The sequence below is a fragment of the Chelonia mydas genome, chromosome 9, assembly GCF_015237465.2.
Source record: "Chelonia mydas isolate rCheMyd1 chromosome 9, rCheMyd1.pri.v2, whole genome shotgun sequence".
Taxonomy (NCBI): domain Eukaryota; kingdom Metazoa; phylum Chordata; order Testudines; family Cheloniidae; genus Chelonia; species Chelonia mydas.
The window spans coordinates 58,913,837-58,930,523 of record NC_057855.1 but is presented as its reverse complement, the minus strand read 5'-3'; the positions used below and the strand labels follow the sequence as shown (position 1 = coordinate 58,930,523).

Sequence of the window (16,687 nt, the reverse complement as noted above, 5' to 3'; positions counted from 1 at the left end):
GGTAAAAAAAGCACAACTACAGAATGGGGAATAACTGGCGAGGTTAGGATCTGGGGGTTATAGCAGATCACAAATTGAATGATGCATTTGCAAAAAAAGAATAATATTCTGAGGGAGTAATAACAGGAGTGTTGTATGTAAGATATGGGAGGTAACTGTCCCATTCTACTTGGCACTGGTGAAGCCTCAGCTGCAGTACTGTGTCCAACAGGGCTGTCCCTAGAAGAGTGCGGGGCCTGGGGAGGAAGTGACTAATCTATCACTTCTGGGACCAACTACACTGGAATTGCACTGGCCTGTTGTGCCCCCCAAAGTGCAGGACCCGGAGCAGTCACCCTGATTTGCTGTACCCAAGGGATAGCTCTGGTGTCCAATTGTAGGCAGCACACGTTAGGAAAGATGTGAATAAGTTAGAGAGAGAGTGCAGAGGAGAGCAACAAAAATGATGAAAGGTTTAGCAAACCTGACCTAATGGTTAAAAACCTGGGCATGTTTAGTACTGAGAAAAGTAGAGTGAGAGGGGCCCTGATCACAGTCTTCAGATCTGTTAAGGGTTGTTCTAGAGAGAATGGTGATCAGTTGTTCTCCATGGCCCACTGAAGGTAGGACGTGAAGTGATGGGCTTAAACTGCAGCCAGGGAGATAGATGTAGATTGGATATTGGGAAAACTTTCTAAAAGCTCAGCATAGTTAAGCTTTGGAACAGGCTTTCAAGGACCTCATTGGAGGTTTAAGAACAGGTTGAACAAACACCCATCAGGGATGGTCTAGGTATACTTGACGCTACCTCAGTGCAGGGGATTGGACTGGATGACCTCTTGAGGTCCCCTGCCAGTCCTACATTGCTATGATTCTGTGATCTAATCTAGCTCTCTCAGCACCAGGCATTATCTGGGGCTGCCAAGCAGAGGGAGTCCCTTGTAGGCACATTGCACCATCAGCTCTCCTCACAGGAGTGCTGCTGCCCTGAGGCTGCCACATACCTTTTCTCCTTGCTGTGCTCATCCCCCTCCTATTCCCATGGGATGTTTATTTCACACCATTCCCTTAAAGAACTACTGAGAGCCAACTGGACAACACCAAACCCCACCCAAGGTCCCAAGGCACCAAACCCACACTGTCCTGCTCTATTCGGCTCTGGACTGCCAAGCCAGGACCATGCTCCCTTTTGACAGAGGTGCAACCCGCAGACTCCACAGGTCCAAGAATGTAGGGCTTTATCATGATGGGTGGATCAAGGCAGAGAATTGCATGCTGGGACCTGGAATCACACCAGGTTGCAGCACCATGTCAAAGCTGAGATTAGCTGCAGGGTGCTTTGTTTTCTGCTTGGTGCTCACAGCCATTCAGCTCCTGGGTAGTTGCCAGTTGACCCTTGGGCCAGGTCCGGTCATCCCTGCTCTCCAGCTATTGTAGGTGAGAAGTTCTGGCCCCAGCCCGTCTCGATGCAAGTCACTAATAGGACAGAACAAACTACCTGCTGCTGTGTATGCTGGGAGACCTCTGGATCTCAGGGTGCAGGGAGGGGGCATATACAGGGTACCCCCAAGCTCTTGTCTCGTGTGATGGTGCTGCTCACAGCAGCAGTGGTGTTTCAGGGGGCAGGCAGCTGGGGGAGCACAGTTCCTGAGAACACAAGGAAACAGAAAGAGCTTCACATCATGATTGCTGGCCCCCGCCTCCCACGCAGTGTCTGCCTTGCTGTGAGAGAGGGGTGGCTGAGCTGGGGAATCTGTGGCTGGCCATGCTCCAGGCCTGATCCAGCCCCAAGAGTCAGCTCTGGTAAAAACACTGCTGGAGTTTCTGCACTGAAGTGCAGCAGGGAGTGGTCAGCAGCATCACAAGGTCTGGGCTACTGCTCTGCGCATGTGGAGAGCAGATTCAGAGGGTCTGAGTTACAGAGACCATTGCACAATGCAGTTCTGCAGGCTGGGGAGAAGAGAGACTATTCTCAGGCAGGTGAGGCCCCCTGAGTGCTGGGGGGGAGAGAAGTGATAAGGCCTCCCAGGCCCAGCCTGGGACTGATCAGACTCAGCGTGCCACTCAGTGCAGTGCTGGGGGGAGGTAGGGAAGGTTGCAGCAGCATGACTGCAAGAGGCGGTAGCCAGTGGAGTATAAGGTCCTGACCTGGAAGAAAGGCCTCCTGGAGCAGGAACCTTGAATTGCAGGTGAGGTTATGTAGGTGCAGGAGCGGGAGCTGGGGGCAGAGGGTTTCCCTGAGGAGCCCAGAGAGGGAGCTGGGTGACTCTCCTGTGCTGGGCCCAGCCCAGAACCTGGTATCCTGGAGCTGCAGCACAGCCTCTGAGCACCTGAAAAGACAAATCACTGCTGGTGAAAAAAAGCCATATGAACCGCTGATAAATGTGATAGATGGGAGGGCTTCAGAGCAGAGCCATGAGAATGATTAAAGGATTGGAAAACCTGCCTGGCAGTGATAGGCAAATTGCGCAGTTTTCACAAAGAGAAGGTGAAGGGGTGATTTAATCACAATCTATAAGCACTTACCTGAGGAACAAAAGTTTGATAATGGGCCTGGCCCTTCAATCTAGCACAGGAAGATCTAACAGGATCCACTGGATGTAAGTTGAAGCTAGACAAATTCAGACTGGAAATAAGGTGCAAATTTCTAATAGTGAGGGTAATTAACCACTGGGATAAATTTACCTAGGGCTGTGGTGGATTCTCCATTATAGACAATTTTTAAGACCAAGATGGGATGTTTTTCTAGGAGACATCCTCTAGTTCAAAGAAAAAGGAGTACTTGTGCCACCTTAGAGACTAACCAATTTATTTGAGCATAAGCTTTCGTGAGCTACAGCTCACTTCATCGGATGCATACTGTGGAAAGTATGGAAGACGTTTTTATACACACAAACCATGAAAAAATGGGTGATTATCACTACAAAAGGTTTTCTCTCCCCCCACCCCACTCTCCTGCTGGTAATAGCTTATGTAATCACCCATTTTTTCATGGTTTGTGTGTATAAAAACATCTTCTGTACTTTCCACAGTATGCATCCGATGAAGTGAGCTGTAGCTCACGAAAGCTTATGCTCAAATAAATTGGTTAGTCTCTAAGGTGGCACAAGTACTCCTTTTCTTTTTGCAAATACAGATTAACACGGCTGTTACTCTGAATCCTCTAGTTCAAAGGCTCTCAACCCTTTCAGACTACTGTACCCCCTTCAGGAGTCTGATTTGTCTTGCATACCCTCAAGTTTCAGCTCACTAAAATATTTACAAAATCAGACATAAAAATACAAAAGTGTCACAGTGCACTACTACTGAAAATTTGATTTACTTTCTTTTATAATTATATGATAGAAATGAATCAACTGGAATATAAACATTGTACTTACATTTCAGTCTATAGTTTCGAGTAGCGCTGTCGATTAATCTCAGTTAACTCAAGCGATTAACTCAAATTGATCGCCATTAGTTGCAGTTTTAATCGTTAAATAGAATGTCAATTAAAATTTGTTAAAGGATGTTTTCCTACATTTTAATATATATTGTATTCTGTGTTGTAATTGAAATCAAAGCGTATATTTTTATTACAAATATTTGCACTGTAAAATGATAAACAAAAGAAATAGTATTTTTCAGTTCACCTCTGTAGTGCAATCTTTGTCGTGAAAGTGCAACTTACAAATGTATTTTTTTTGTTACATAACTATACTCAAAAACAATGTAAAACTCAGAGCCTACAAGTCCACTCAGTCCTACTTCTTGTAGAAGTTTATCTCCTGTAAATGTAAACAACCAGCAGAAGGTTGATTTTCTTTTTTTGGTGGTTTGGGTTCTGTAGTTTCCATATGGGAGTGTTGCACTTTTAAGACTGCTGAAAGCATGTTCCACACCTCATCCCTCTCAGATTTTGGATGAATGTTTACATGTCAGATATGCTAAATATCTTGCAATGCCAGCTACAAAAGTGCCATGCAAATGCTTAGGGTGACCATATTTCTCTGTGCTGAATACAGGACACCTGGGAAAACTACTTGTATTCAAGCAAGTTCAATGGCAATCAATCAGAACTACGCAGTACAAACATTCAAATTAACATCAAGTTGACTGAGCCCCTGTTATAAAGAAATACTACATAGTCGGATTGTTTTTATTTACTTTCTTATCTTTAAGACTTTCGGGTTCACATGGGGAGGGATGACACACACACTCCCGTACACCTCTCTCACAGGGAGGGTGACTAACCAACCCGACCCTCCATGCCCAGTGCCATGCACCCTACATGCCTGGCTGGGCCCCTGGGAGGGACCCGTATCTGGCACTACATCTTCCCGAAGCAAGATGTGTGGGGGACATGCAGGGTCACATGCCCTTCCTCAGATTTCTGCCAGGGTTCACACCACAATGTGGCCAGCAGCAGCCTTTCAGCACTGTGTGGGAGGGAAGGGGCAGGAGCTGCTTTCAGCTGCAGGAGAGGAGGCGGGGGAAGGAATGACCTGGCCCATGCCTTTGCAGAGCTCCTCTCTCCCCCTGCTCCCTTGTGGGTGGAAGCAGCTTGTCCCTTCCTGCCCACACAGTGTCGAAAGGCAGCTAACACCTCCAGGCTGCTGCTGGCCACGGACATAACCCAGCCGCCTCACGTCCGTCGGCTGCAGCATGGGCAGGAAGGAGTTAAGCTCTGAGGATGCATTGTGCACCAGGGCCCAGGGAACCCGACTGCAGGGGCTTCTGCAAACCCAGCTAGAGAGGTGGCTCAGCAAAGGAGGGTGCCTAGGGGATGGAGCAGCCCTGCACTCCTTGGGGGTATGACCCAAGGTGGTAGGGGCAGGTGAAGAAGCTGCTAAGCCTCTGCCCAGGGGGCTGCTGGGCAGCCTGCAGGGCTGAGGTGTGAACAGGCTGGAAATTGCTTCACCTCCCTCTGCCCCTCACTACCACTCCAGAGCTTAGCTGGGGGTGGGGTGGAGGCTTCCCTGTGTTAGCACTGTATGGGGCTTTGGCACATGCAGGGCTCAGCTCCTCCTGGCTAGTGCCCCAGGCCAGAGGCTCTTGGGCTTTCCAGCCAGACACAGTGGGGGGAAGGAAGGAGCCTGCAGGCCAGGCTGTTAGTGAGCTGAACACTCCGACCAGGGGCTGGTTCTCCGCACAGCACTGGGAGTGGGATGCGCCCTGCCGGGGGGATATGGAAGAGCAGCAGGGCTAGAGGGTGAAGGGGCAAACAAGGAGAGGATAAGAGAGGGGGAGCATGTAAAGGGCCAATGGGTGAACAGCAGAGGCGACATGTAACTGGCCGCCGCCTTGCACCTGCCCACTCTCACCAGGTGCCGCAGCTTGCAGCCACCACTGGCTAGAAATGGGACGGGGAAGGAGGGGGGAGAGCCCTGCTGAACGAGAGCTAGGGCACAGCGGAGACTGCGCTGACAGACCATCGGGGGAGCGGCCAGCCCTGCACCCTGCATCTTGGCCCTGCCACTAGCCTTGCACACCCACCCCCATCTTCGGCCACTGGACCCCTCCTCCCCCACCGCTGGTAGGCAGGCAGCTGGCAAGCAGCAATCTGGCCAGCAGCAGGACCCACCAGTACTGATGGGGAGGGAAAGACGGGGAAAGACAGAAAATATGGGACAATTTGCCCATTTTTAAGAAAAAGTCAGGGCACCTGCAGGAGAGCTGAAATATGGGACTATTCCTTTAAAAACAGGATGTCTAGTCACCCTACAAATGCCTGTTCTCACTTTCAGGTGATGTTGTAAACAAGAAATGGGCAGCATTATCTCCTGTAATGTAAACAAACTTGTTTGTCTGAAAGACTGGCTGAACTAGAAGTAGGACTGAGTGGACTTGCAGGCTCTAAAATTTTCATTATTTTATTTTTTAATTTTGTTTTTTGTACATAATTCTACATTTGTAAGTTCAACTTTCATGATAAAGAGATTGCACTATAAAAACAAAAATAGTATTTTTCAATTCACCTAATACAAGTACTGTAATGCAAAATACTTGTAATCAAAAATATATAAAGTGAGCATTGTACACTTCGTATTGTGTTGTAATTGAAATCAATATATTGGAAAGTATAGAAAACATCTAAAAATATTTAAACAAACACTATTCTATTATTGTTTAACAGTGCAATTAATTTTTTTAAATTCGCTTGACAGCCCTAATATAGCAGTATAAACAAGTCATTGTCTATATGAAAATTGTTTGTACCGTCTTTGCTAGTGCTTTTTACGTAGCCTGTTGTAAAACTAGACAAATCTCTAGATGAGTTGATGTACCCCCTGGGAGACTCTGCTTACCCCCAGGGGCACACAGACCCCTGATTGAGAACCATTGCTCTAATTTAAACAGGAATTAATTCAAGGGCCTGTGCTATGCAGGACGTCAGACTAGATGATCACAATGGTCCCTTTGGACCTTGGAATCGATGACTCTATGAGCCTCTGCTGCCTATTGCTCCTAGTAGCAATGCTGTTATTTATCCTGTGGCTTGGTCTCCCCTTACAGTGTGGCTGGAGGAGTTTAAGCAAACAGCTGTGGTCTTTCAAGACCACCTTAAATCCATGCCTAGGTCATGATGAAAGTTAGCTGGGTGGTCTCCCATCCAGGCCTTTGGAGCGGTGTGTACAGCTCACAACAGGAAGAAACCCAGGCACGGGAGTGGAATAGCAGAGCCTGCTGCAGATCAAGACTTGAAGAGCACGGGTGGGTGTGTTGGGCATGCTGGAAACATACAGGCAGATTCATTAACAGAGCTGTGTACAGAGGTCCATGATTATGCAGCAGATGGTGCCATCACTTTGGCTAATGTTCTGGATGTGAAGTTTAATATTCTAAACAGCACAATAGAATATCTCCACAGCATCCACATGGAAGAGGCTATGCTGTCTGGATTGAAACACACCAACAAATGGCAGCCTATCTGCATGCTTCTGCCTTCCAACTCAGCTGGGAGCACGGCCCACGCATCTGTCTATTGCAAATACAGGCCGCACATTCAGGAGCTCTAGCTGCAGTTCAGACACAGAAGGGATGGGAACGGAGGCCTGTCTGCTCCTCACACCCACAACTGGGGAGATTCCCTCTGCCTTGCCCACACCCCCCAGATGGGGAGATCTCTCTGCCTTCTCCCCACATTCCTGATTCCAGCAGGGGTAAGCTCACTGAGCCCGAAATACAGGAAATTCCATTTGCCTCCGCACACTTCCCAGAATCTGCCCCCTATGCCTGTCCCTGCACACTCCCCCTCCCTGCAGCGTCTCCTCCCCTGCACAGACACACCACACAATGTACCTTAGCTGACCAGTAGAAGTGGGTGGGTGAGATTCTGTGGCCTGTGTTGTGCAGGAGGTCGGACTAGATAATCATAATGGTCCCTTCTGACCTTAGTATCTATGAATCTATGGCAAATCCAGCACAGTGGGAGAGAACAACAATTTCACTCCCTAGCACCTTCCAGCAGTTGCTCCCAAGGTTACATTTTTGCTCAATGAAAGCATTAACGCCTCTTACCTCTATGTTCGGTGACTCCTCCCCATCCCACCTCCAGCTACAACCTTCCATTAGTCTTGCCCCTTTGTTTTATTTAGGGCTGCATATTTAATGGGCCAGTTGCCATTGTTCCTAGGCACCAGGAGAGTAGCCTGCTGTACAGCGGGGCCTGTTTCCTGGAATGACTTCCAGTGAATCAGGCTGAAAGCAGAAATCCACTTGCTTGTCCCTTGCTTTGCAGCCTTCTGTCACATTTGATATTTGCAGATTTAGGTTAACTCCCTCCCCCACTGTAGTCCCTTGTAATAGAGTTCACTCACTGCTAGTGCACCTCCTCCTGGCTGCTCTAGGGATTAGCTCCTTCCAAGCCTGATGCCCCCTTCTGTCATTCATTTGCACAGCCTGATGTCTCCCTCTGCAACTCTTCACATCTTGACCCTCCAGCCAGGTCACTATGTGTTTTCTCTATTCTGGGGTATCAAGTCTTTCTGTTCAAACTACCTCAGGCAGCCTTCCCATTTGCTGCCCAGACGGTGCCACTTCCCAGTGGCTGGTAGGGGAACCCAGGCCTGCCCTACGTTCCACATTCCAGGTCCGAGACCTTCTAATCAGTGGCAAGGTCTGTAATGTCCCATCTTGCTGCTGTTTCCTTGAGTCTTTTCCTGCTCAGGCTATTTGCTCCACTACCCTCCTGGGTAAACCCTTCCTGCAGAGCCTAGACCCCTGGGTTTCTACTCTGCCCCAGGTAGGTAGGGCCTTCCTTCCTTCTTTTCCAGAGAATGGCTGCAAACTCCCTTTCTGCAGCCCCCTTCTGCTGCCAGCTTCCTGGCTCCATACAAGCCCCACCTGTTCCTTCTCAGCTGGGCTCCATCATTAATCTGATGTTATTTAGACCATAGCAAGGGGAATTAGGTGGCCTATCTGCTTAGTTGGTCCTGTTTCAGCATCATTAACCCTTTCTGAGCCAGTGTAGGGTGAACACCTCATCACACCCCTCTTCTCTCATTGGAACCTGTGGTGAAGTCAGAGTGCTGAATGGGTGACATCACAAGCCTTCCAGTAGCAGGAGACACAACACAGTGACTTCACTGCAGATTCAGACAAAAGGAACTGAGATTGGGGCTGAGCTCACCCCTCCTAATATCTCAACACAGACAATGGCTGGCCAGGCCAATTGCCTTTCCCTGCAATCTTCATCCCGAACTCCCCACAGGCACGCAGGGAGCACGGTGGTGGGTGTGGCACAAACATCCTTGTAGCATGGGACAGAGAAACAAAGCAATTCCCAGGCACATCACTCCATGCAAACACAGCCCTGTGGTGGGAGAGGAGATGGACAAACACTCTGGGAGAATTAGGCCAGAGTCTTGTCTCTAGCTGCCTGGTTTGAATCCAGCCAGGACACTACGTAATGGCTCTTGTTCACATCAGGGACCACCCCAGTGATATATGTTGGAGGCTGCACAGGCCACATCACATCACAACTGCCACTAACTGGGGCTCTGGCTGAATCTCAGTAGCAAAGCAAAAAACTGAATGAGTCACTCAGTGTGGACCCCCCTTTAGCACTTACCCATTGGGTGGGGCAGGACGCACCATGGCAGGGCAGAATGGGGAAGCCTGTGTGCTGTAGCCATTCTGTGGCTAGACAAAAGGACTTCAGTTCCCAGGGCTGCCATCCCAGTAGCGACTGCACTGTCACAGGGCTCCAGGCAATGGATGCGGCAGGAGAGGCTCAGTCCCTGGCACTCCCACAAGACTCATTCTTGGAGGCAGGGCATTTGCTTTCAAACCCAAACATCAGCCTGTTTAAAACTCTTCATGTTGCAGAATTCCCTGTGGTTTTAATCCACGGTTCCCCATTGTTTCCTACACACGTGGTTATCAAACCACTGCTGAATCCAGGACCCTCATCCTTCAGGAGAGGGTAGTTACATGGAGGGCCCCCATTCACATGAACTGTCTGCAAAACAGGGACCCCTGAGGCTGCTTGGTTCTGTCCTTCCAAATCAGCCTTTGTGGGGAATTAAACATCCCAATAAAAGTACTTGACTGTAAGCAGTGATGAGTTAATCCTGAGGAAGCTGGTTTGTTCCCAGGTGAACCATGGTGCGGTGCATCATGGGTTGATATCCCAGTGTGCAACTCACCACTGTCTAGTGCATTGTCTTTTGGGACATTTTGGCAATGCATGGTGGGGCAGAAACTAGTCATGTAGGGATGAGTGGGACTGCAGGGTCAAGCTCCCATCATGCAACTTTCTCCACCACATAATGCCATCCCTATCCCATAATTTTCAAACCTTTTTGAAAAATCTCTAGCTCCACTCCACCCCCAGGACTTGTCACTGTGCCATCTCTAACAGAAACATGGAGCCTGCAAGCTCTGCATTGTTATGAGCATTGTAAGCACAGAATGCATGATCCTCTGATATTTGCAGAGCCACAAGAAAAGCCATGGGGACATGACAGTTTCCTAGAGACCAGATTGCTGTTGGTTTGCAAGGACCAATTCAAGATTGTTGGTTGTGCTCACCGAGTAGGTGCAAATGGTGGAGTGCTGCTTTGGGGCCTGTGAAACAAGCACTGACTGATGGGAATCGTATCATAATGCAGGCTTTGGATGGCAAGCAGCAGCTGCAGAACCTTGGGGGTGTGCAAGGCCACATTCCTGGATCTGCGTGTTGAGCTTGCCCCAGACCTCCACTGCAGGGACACCAGAACGAGAGCTGCACTGACAGTGGAGAAGCAAGTGGCAATCACATTGCAGAAACTTGCAAGGCCAGATTTTCTGCTGACCAGTAGCAATCATTTTGGAACTGGAGAATCCACCGCGGAGGCCATTCTCATGCAAGTGTGCAGGGCCATGAATTGTCTCCTGTTATGCAGGACTGTGACCCCCCAAGATTGTGGCCAAAAGGGCTAAAGCAATGTTGCATTGAGCGCTTGTGTTCAGCTGATTATCAACCCATGACTTCCAAGTCTTTTCAGAGTCCCTGCTACCCAGAAGAGAGTCCCCCATCCTGTAAATATGGCTGACATTCATTGTTCCTATTTGTATGGCCTTACAAATTAAATGTCTTGCAATTTCGTTCACACGTGAAAAGTTCAGTCAGTGTGTTCTAATGGGAAATCATTCGACTCGGAAGTGACCATAAGCCACTAGAAAGCATTTTCAAAAAAATTCCTGCTAGCATCCCCGAACTTGTTCAGTGTATGCTACTGAAATGACAACATTATAGCTAAGGGTTAGACTACAAGAAAGGCACTGAGCTGTACATAGTTGCAAGCTTGCTCTGGATAAGCAATCAGCAGGAAAATATGGCAACTGCACAAGAATATGAAATCCTCAACCTGATGGAAAGATGTGGAAAGCACTAACCAAGTCAGTTAGGTGTCATTTTCAAGGCAAGGGCTAGAAAGAATCCAAAACCAAAGCCATACAAGAAAAAGATTTACAGGAGCCCACTCCATCCCCCAAGAACAATTGAACTATTGGACAAGACGAGTGTCCAAGAAGGCATCTCTACAAGCAGTCGCATCATAACACCCAAAGCACTGAGAGCAGAAACTCTTGAGAATACATTGGAGCTATTCTAGAATAGAAGCCTGTAGCCAGAAAGCCAGAGACACTATGTTCATGACCGAGGATATCTGAGACCTGGTGAGCAGTTGTGATGCATGTGGGGAAATGCAGGCCAAGCACCAAAAGGAGAAAGTGAAAATACACAGCACCCCCCACAGACCTTGGGGCAACATAGGAAAGGACCTTTTCATGCAAACCACAAACTACCTCCACACTGCAGACTGCTGTTCAGACTTCTGGGAACTAGATGAACTGTTAGACACCACCACAGCAATCACAGACAAAGCAATGCAGCATGTCAGCAGGCAAGGGACCCCAAAGCGGGCAGTTCCAGACAACAGGTCCCAGTTCACTTGCAATGAGTTTGTGCCATTGACCTAGGAATGGGAATTCAGTTGTATCACAGCCAGTCACAAGGCAAAGCCAAACTGGCAGGGGATGTTTTTAAGACTGTTAAAAAAAAAAAAAAGCTGTAAAAATATATGGCAAGCCATACTTGAATGGAGACACATTCCCACAGAAGGCAACAGCAGCATCTTGGTACAAGACCCACACATATCTTGGTGCCAATAGCCCCAGCATTACTACGACTAGCAATGGTGAAAGGAGTAACAGACAAAAAGGAAGAGACAAGCAATGGCCAAAACCCACTATGGAGGATAAGCTAAAGACCTCCCAGAACTACAGCTGGGAAAGCCTGGCAGGATCCAACATTTCCTCAGAACAAATGGTACACTGGGAATCAAGTTACATATGTTGAATGGATAAATCTTTGTTCATACAAAGTATAGTGGCAGATGGGCATAATTCACTGAATCCACAAATGCATTTGTGACTGGATCCCTGGGGTGCAGCCTGGAACAGTGTTACCGCTGTGCTCCCTTAACTCTCCAGCCTTGGCTGTCTCTCACAATGCTTTGCTAGTGACAAGCAGCAAGCCCCTCCAAGAGTTGTTATCACTCAGCACAACTGCATGTGGAGCCCCACTCATGAATCTGGGAACTTCCTGATGCAAGTGCTGGAGGAATCAACTAGGAGCCATGCACCTTTTGACTTGCTACTCACAAACAAGGACAAATTGGTAGAGGAAGTAGAAGTGGGTGGCAACCTGGGCAACAGTGACCATGAGATGGTCGAGTTCAGGATCCTGACAAAAGGAAGAAAGGAGAGCAGCAGAACACGGACCCTGGACTTCTGAAAAGCAGACTGACTCCCTCAGGGAACTGATGGGCAGGATCTCCTGGGAGGCTAATATAAGAGGGGGGGAGGGGGAGGAGAAAGAGTCCAGGAGAGCTGGCTGTATTTTAAAAGAAGCCTTATTGAGGGTGCAGAAACAAACCATCCTGAAGTGCAGCAAGAATAGCCAATATGGCAGGTGACCAGCTTGGCTTAACAGAGAAATCTTCGGTGAGCTTAAACACAAAAAAGGAAGCTTATAAGAAGTGGAAACTTGGACAGATGACATGGGAGGAGCATAAGAATATTGCTCGAGCATGCAGGGGTGTAATCCTAGAATATCAGGGTTGGAAGGGACCTCAGGAGGTCATCTAGACCAACCCCCTGCTCAAAGCAGGGCCAATCCCCAACTAAATCATCCCAGCCAGGGCTTTGTCAAGCCTGACCCTAAAAACCTCTAAGGAAGGAGATTCCACTACCTCCCTAGGTAACACATTCCAGTGCTTCACCACCCTCCTAGGGAAAAGTATTTCCTATTTTACAGCCTTTGTAAACTGAGCATACACCCTTACCAAATACTTCAGGCAAACTCACTGGTAAAGTGAAACAGTTAAATTTATTACTAAAAAAAAAATAGATTTTTAGATGATTAGAAGTGATAGGCAAGAAGTCAGAGTTAGTTACCAAAAGAAATAAAATATAAGCACGCTGTCTAAACTCTCAACCCTATTAGATTGGACAACATATAGAATAAGCCGTTTGTCACCCCACTGGATATTGCAGTCTTTTAATATACTGGTTTGTCCCTTAAACCTAGGCCAGTCTTCTCTGTTGGAGTCTTCAGTCTTCTGAGTGTCCTTGTTGCTTGCAGAATAAGTGGAGGAAGGAGAAAGGCCAAGCATGTGGCCACTGTGTTCTGTTTTATACCCTTAGTCCATGTGCTTGGAGAACACAAGTCCAGGCATGTCTGGTGGGCATTGCTGAGTCCCAAGGTGAAGCAGAACCCCAGTGTCTCTCCTGTGTCCCAAACCCACTGCATATTTTAGTGACAACCATAAAATAGTCTCATAACTTCATATGAATTAATAATACATATTTAGATAGAAAAATTACTTTCAGCAGATCATAACCTTTCCCAATACCTCACGTGGCATACTTTATATGTAACTGTGATATTTCACATAAATGGGGAATCTGGGGGTTACAGGGCACTCCCCCAAGGTATAGAATGTCACAACATCCATCATTTTGTCTTGTGTTCAGAGTGGGTGAATCAGGAAGACAGTGAAATACCCCTCTGCTGAGACTGGATCAGCAGGACACGGCAGGAACACAAGCCGACAAAAAACGGCCAGATATTGGAACAGACCCTCAAAACACGACCCCCGCATGAGAGCCAAGGGCAAAGCAGTCTCCTATCATCTCAAGGATCAGCCAGTCTGTGACAATGATCTAGACTTTATAGGGGCATAACAGACTGGGAAGTATGTTTAATTTTGCAACCCGAGATAAATGTGACAAAAGGGATGTTACAATAGGGAGCACTGTAGTACGATTATGTCTAGAAACATAGAGACCACTACTTTCAGGACACACTTGGTGGGAGAGGACAGTACACATGGAGGAAGGAATGCATTCTCTTGGCATTCATTGGTCCAATAAAATATATTACCTTCTCCCCCATCACTCTCAAATGCACAGAGCATGACAGGCCCTACTGCAAGGCAGCTGCTTCGGAACGCTGTCTTGTTACTATTCCTTTGCAACCTAATTCTTCTCTTTTATCTTTGCCTTAATTAGCCTGGCTGCTAAACCTGCAAAATTACTGGACTTAAACAGCAAGGGATGTAAGCCTAGCAGGCAGGCTGTGTACCAAGCTTAAGTCTCTCCTAAGCCCAGGACACCAGACAGGAGAATACCCAGTGCAATTAACAGGATTGTTTCCTCTGCCTGGGATTTTTATTTGAATCCAGATTTGTTGAAAATAAACATAAATCAAAGCTTGACTGCAACATTCCTGGCTCTGTCCATGCACTGGCTTTTTCTCTCTGTTAAATTGGTGCCTAGCACAGAGATGGTGAGATGTGGTACACAAGACCCATCAGATTCAAAGCTACCATCTCAAGCTCCAAATCACATGTTCTGGTCTATAAACACCCAGAAACACAGTCTGGATTATAACCTGGATTATAACAGCCCCTTGCTAGGAAGATAATCACCGAGACCAGTTACCCTTCTCACACGGAGATTGAGGATTCCTGACCCATGTCTCTGCTACTGGAATACTCGCCAATTAAAATCTAATTTATTCTGAGTTACTACTAACAACTGAGATTAATAGAAGGAAGATTCTAAAAATCTAATTTCCTCTTCACCAGTGATATTGTTTATTCTTTTGTGCCTTATTCAGCTCGCACTGTGAATGATCAGTTTCTCTTTCCACATGAGCACAAATGCAGTCAGAACTGGGTTCCTGGCACACAGGAGGATGCTCAACCAACCCCAGGCATTAAAAATCATGAGATTGGCTTAAAAATCCTAAATCCTGGGTTCTTTTCATGTCCATTCCAGGGTTGGAGCCTTCAGACTGCATTTGGTTCCCTTTCCAGCTTGTCTCTGCAGCCACAAGGGCTGAGAACACTTACAGCAGACTTAAAATTTGTTTTCACTGAAATCAGAAATAAAATGTCATTATGAGTTTCTTCCCAAAATCGGACCATTTAGAAAAACCTGATGTGGAATGTGAACGTTTCGCAGTGAAGTAAACTTGTCCAGGAAGCTGAATTATTTGCCTCTGTGAAGTGCATTGAGGTACAGGGCCAGATTCTACGCTCAGGTGTGGATGTGCAGGCAGTAGGAGAGGGCATAGGAAATCTACTGTGATAATTGGATTCACAAATCTACTCAGTTGTGGGCTCAGCTGTGAGAAGTGGGCGGAAGTTCATAAAAATGTCACAATAACCAATATGCAGCGTAGCTGTAGCCATGTCGGCCCCAGGGTATTCAAGAGACAAGATGGGTGAGGGAATAACCAATAACAATAAATGGTGCTGGGAAAAGGTACAAAAGAGAGTTAGAAAGGCTGAATTAGTCCACACAAAAAGGCTATTGAGATAACCCAAGGATTGTGTTTAAGATCACAAGAGAAGTGTGGAACCAGAAGTCAATGGACCAAAATAGGTGGGCTGGAAATTAGGCCTAACTGGTGAACCAAACAACGAGGGGATGAGCTATTCTGCCCATCACTCCTTTTTGGGGTCCTTAAAAAATGGTTTTGGGGGGACAGCCACTGCTGACTGAGAGATGGATGGACTGCAAAAACTAAGCTTCACCATCAAAGCTGCTACCTCACTGTCTCCTGGGACCCAAGCATCCACTATGACAGAGCTAGGCCTTTGTCATCCTGATACTGAGAGACGTTCTGAGCAGACCAGGCCAAAGAGAGGGCCTGGAATGGGGTGCACTCACCTCTCGTGAGCCCCCCCCCCCCCCATCTCAGTCCATGTGCGTGCTCTCTCTCTGTTTGTGGTGGGTCTTTGGTGACTCAGCCCCCCAACTGAGTCAGACCGTCTGTATGTGAGATAAAGATCAAAACCCCTTCCAGGATATATGTCCAACAGGGGGCCTATCTCAGCACCCTCTGTAAGGTCCTTTGATCTGCAGCCCCATCTTTGGGTCATTCCTTAATCAGTTTAGCAGGGCCTATCACAGTACCCTTGTCTGAACTGTCTCTCAGCCCCTTCTGGGCTCCCTCAAATGGTCCCTGCTCTTCAAGCAGTCCTGGCCCTGGTGTGGGGCCACATCCCCCAGAGCTCCCTGCCTGGAGACCCTTCACCTCTCTGGGTCTTTTCTGGCCCCAACTCTTCAGCTGGGCCACTAAAAGAGTTTAAGTCCCCTTCTGGGGTGTATCAAAGTGCAGGCCTCTTTCCCAGTGACTGGTTGTGGGGTGGGGACGACCTAGGACCTCCCTCTACTCCAGGTCCTAGCCCAGGGACCCTATAGATAGCACCTATCTACTATGTCCCTTTAAATAAACAGCTACAATTCCCTGAGCTACTTCTCCGTGGCCTGAGATCATTCTTACCTCGGGGCCTTGTCCTGGCCGAGTCCCAGCACTGCTCTGTCCGGGATCCTGTTGCTCCCTCAGCCAGCCAGCCAGCCAGCCAGCCAGCCAGCCAGCACCCTCCAGCAAAAAACAACTGCATTCATCAGCCCTGCAGCTCTTCTTATGCTAGCCTGTTGGAGCATGATTGGCTGCTTCCCATACGGCTGCTCTAGGCAGCTTGGAGGATCTCTCTATGGCCCTTTTCTGGGGCAGGGCCACAAGACCTCTAGCAGGGGGCCTCTGCCTCTAGTCCATCTCGTCACAGGCAGTGATGAGCTGCCAAAATCTTAACAACGGGTTCCCTCCTCACCCCACGAGGGGATCGTTGCCCACCCCTGCCCCCCAGGACTCCTGCCCCATCCA

At 48.0% G+C, this 16,687-nt stretch overlaps 1 long non-coding RNA gene across 1 annotated transcript; it reads right to left on the bottom strand.

Annotated features, from left to right (window-relative positions):
- Positions 1 to 912: 912 nt before the first annotated feature.
- On the bottom strand, positions 913 to 16,406 carry LOC122461689. The gene is made up of 3 exons (XR_006283792.1): positions 16,304 to 16,406; positions 2,128 to 2,309; positions 913 to 1,626 (listed from the first exon to the last, which is right to left on the bottom strand). It is a non-coding gene; the product is annotated as an uncharacterized LOC122461689 (long non-coding RNA).
- Between the last annotated feature and the right edge of the window lie 281 nt (positions 16,407 to 16,687).